The sequence below is a fragment of the Triticum urartu genome, chromosome 1 (assembly GCF_003073215.2).
Source record: "Triticum urartu cultivar G1812 chromosome 1, Tu2.1, whole genome shotgun sequence".
Taxonomy (NCBI): Eukaryota; Viridiplantae; Streptophyta; class Magnoliopsida; order Poales; family Poaceae; genus Triticum; species Triticum urartu.
Genome location: NC_053022.1, coordinates 15,691,347 through 15,695,258, shown reverse-complemented (window position 1 = coordinate 15,695,258; position 3,912 = coordinate 15,691,347). Strand labels below are relative to the sequence as shown.

General features: G+C 47.9%; 1 pseudogene; it reads left to right on the top strand.

Moving 5' to 3' along the window:
- Positions 1-1,914: 1,914 nt before the first annotated feature.
- LOC125539081 lies at positions 1,915-3,609 on the top strand (annotated as a pseudogene).
- Positions 3,610-3,912: the final 303 nt, after the last annotated feature.

Genomic DNA, 3,912 nt, shown 5'->3' with positions numbered 1-3,912 from the left:
GGGTTCGTGGGAATTATAGCAGTAGCGTGGCTTAGTGGAGGCCCGCTACTGCTACTTTTATTTCAGCAACGAGCGCCTTATTTCAAAACTCGCTGCTAGTAAGATCCTGTGTATAGGCTTTTCCTTAGTAGTGTCCGTTAAGATAGTAACGTTTGCAACCACGACAGGCACATCCTCACAAATACCGACAGGTATAGCGGTTGATTTATCGGCCATTTGCAAAGATATTTTAGTAGGTGTCAACTTATTCAATTCAAGTCTACGATATAAAGAGAGAGGCATAACACTAACACCGACTCCAAGATCACATAAAGAGGTTTTAACATAGTTTCTTTTAATGGAGCATGGTATAGTTGGTACTCATGTATCTCCAAGTTTCTTTCGTATTCCACCCTTAAAAATATAATTAGCAAGTATGGCAGAAATTTCAGCTTCCGGAATCTTTCTTTTATATGTAACAATATCTTTCATGTATTTAGCATAAGGATTCATTTTAAGCATATCAGTAAAATGCATACGTAAAAAGATAGGTCTAATCATTTCAGCAAAGTGCTCAAAATCCTCATCATCCTTTTTCATGGATGGTTTAGTAGGAAAAGGCAAGGGTTTCTGAACCCATTGTTCTCTTTCTTTACCGTGCTTCATAGCAACGAAGTCTATCTTATCATAACGTTGATTCTTTGATTGTGGGTTATCAAGATCAAGAGCAGGTTCAATCTCTACATCATTGTTATTACTAGGTTGAGCATCAACATGAACATCATTATTAACATTATCCCTGGGTTCATGTTCATCATCAGATTGTGTTTCAGCATCAGAAATAGAAATATCATTGGAATTTTCAGTTGTGTCAACAACAGGTTCACTAGAAGCATGAAAGTCCTATCATTTTTCTTTTTCTTCTTAGAAGGACTAGGTGCAACAACATTATTTCTCTGAGAATCTTGCTCAATCCTCTTAGGGTGGCCCTCAGGATACAAAGGTTCCTGAGTCATTTTACCCCCTCTAGTCATAACTTTAACAACATTATCATTTCTTTATCATTTAATTCATTGAGCAAACCAGTTTGAGTTATTCTACTTGATTGTTAACCATAGAAGCATGTTTACTAATGAGTTTAAGTTCACCCTTAACTCTAGACATATAATCACTCCTACTATAGCTAGCTGTAAGCTTGTGTTCCGCTTCTCTTTTCTCTCCTCCACTTAGGCATAAATTTGGAGTGGCATCTCTTATAGCCTGCCTACGTCACTATGTTGTACTTGTTCTTAGGCGGATGGTGCAAGAGGTCACTGCTGCTACGTGTCGAGTAGAGGTTGGAGGACAGGGCATGAGGTCCCAGTAGTCGGCGTCGTCTTGAACGTGATTCCTATCTGGTTGGTCGCCAGCAGGCGACACTCACACAGGTACGACGCAACGTGGCGAGCAGGGGTAATTGAGGTCCAGGGTAGGCTTGAATGGGAGGTCCTTCGCCGGTCGACAGTGTTCACACATTCACAACGGAGAGCTCGCACCTGTCCAGCTGAGCAGGGGCTGGGGATGGTATGGCTTGTGGCCCTAGACTGGCGGAGTCGCTTTCAGTGCCATGTGATTCTTCGCCCTCGCCGGCAGGTGGCATTCGTGGCGCTGGGCGACAGCGGGTGGAAAAGACGGAGTCCGATTAGCATCCGAATTCAGTACTCTGGGGAACCTACTACGACCGGTGGTCACGGTTCAGAGGGGCTCCAATCTGCAACAGCTTGCTAGAGCAGCGCCAAGCCAGGGCTCTATATATATGTTTTGACATATCAGCCGATCAATGCAACAGCAGCGCTAATGTCGAGCTAGGTAGCTACCTTTGTTTTGGTTTCATCAATTTAGAGCTAGCTGTTGCTTCCAAAACTTATCTAGCAAGCCAAACTACCCAACCCGGCCATGGTGTCCAAGGACGTGTGGGCCGGGGTTGGATCAGCTCTGGCGTTCTTAGCTGGCCTCATCACCTTGGCAATGAACCATCACAGGTTCAAACTGTTTATCAACAAGGCCACCGCTTTCTTTACGTCAACCGTACATATCACCATCCCCGAGTACACCGCCAACCGTTTCGAACGCAGCGAGTTGTTCGTTGCGATTGAGGCCTACATCTCCCGCCATTGTACCGATGGGGCGCACAAGCTCAAGGCCGAGCTCGGCAGTGGCGAACGGGAACCCCATTTCTTTGTTGACGACGAACAGGAGATCATCGACACCTTCCAAGGCACCAAACTCTGGTGGTTCGCCTACACGGAGCGCCTACGTTCCAGCGTCTTCATCCGACACCCTGGTGATGAGGAGCGCCGCTTCTACCGAGTTTCATTCCATTGCAGCTTCCGCAACAAATTCAAAGATTCATATCTGCCCCACGTCCTTGGAGAGGGCCGCACCGTCATCGCCAACAACCGCCAGCGCCGCCTCTTCACCAACAGCACAGATGGAAAGAATTGCTGGAGCCACGTGGCGTTCCAGCACCCGGCGACGTTCGATACGCTTGCCATGGACCCCACGGAGAAGCAGGCCGTCATCAACGACCTCAATGCCTTCCGACAAGGAAAGGGCTACTACGACAAGGTCGGCAAGGCATGGAAGCGTGGGTAACTGCTCTTTGGCCCCCCCGGCACTGGAAAGTCCACGATGATCGCCGCCATATCCAACCACCTTGAGTATGATATCTACGACCTCGAGCTCACGGCGGTCAATGACAACACAGAGCTCCGGAAGCTCTTCATTCAGACGAAGGGAAAGTCCATCATCGTCATCGAGGACATTGACCGCTCCGTCGACTTTACCAGCAAATGCAAGCGCAGGGACAAGAAGTCCGGCGATGAGAGCGATAACACAGAGCTCCGGAAGCTCTTCATTCAGAAGAAAGAGAGAGGGGAGGACGCCGACGGCACCAAGCTGACCCTTTGTGGGATGCTCAACTTCATTGACGGGCTGTGGTCGGCGTGCGGCAGCGAGCGTATCATCATCTTCACCACCAACAACATGGACAAGCTGGACCCAGCGCTGATCCGGCCAGGCAGGATGGACAAGCATATCGAGATGTCTTATTGTCGCTTCGAGGCCTTCAAGGTGCTGGCCAAGAACTACCTGGACATCACCATCACCGCCCACCATTTCTTCGAGCTGTTCACAGAGATAGGTAAGCTGCTGCAGGAGGTGGACATGTCCCCGGCGGAGGTTGCCGGGCACCTGATGCGCACGGAGGAGGAGGATGCTGACGCATGCCTCAAGCGCACGGAGGAGGAGTATGCTGACGCGCGGCTCAAGCGTCTCGTGGAGGCTCTGAAAAAACGCCAGGTCAACGCGGCCACGGATAAAGCGACAGCGAAGGAACAAATTGTCCATACAGATGTTGGAGACAGCAGAAGCTAAATAAAGGCGGACATACAAGAAGAAGAATGGAAGGACGAGGCCGGCCGCGTGTTAGCACATCGCAGTACGTGTTTTGAAAGTGTGTTGCGCATCGCCAGGTGCTCAAAATTTAAACTTGATGCATTTAATTTCTTCTCGTTCAGGCTGTAGTTGGTGTTTGTATGTGTGATCTACTCAAAACTTGTGCAACCTAGCCATGCATTTACGCGCGGTAATACTCCTCATGTCTTATTATTGGGAAATTTGATTAAAGATATAATTTTCTTTGAATTTTATACTATGCCTTGTACCCTCATCCGTTTCATTTTAGCTGTCATTAATCATGCTGTCTACTCCAAGTGACGGAAACTACATCATGGTGCATAGGATGCCGGAGATTTGAGCAAGGCCATGTGTCTGTTTGAAAGATGCTAAGACAAAGTTAGCTAGCTTGGATTACCGGCAGGCGGAACAAGCACATATTTTCACAGCAGCACACATCATCTACATGATATATGTATAAATAACTCCAGAAAAGAA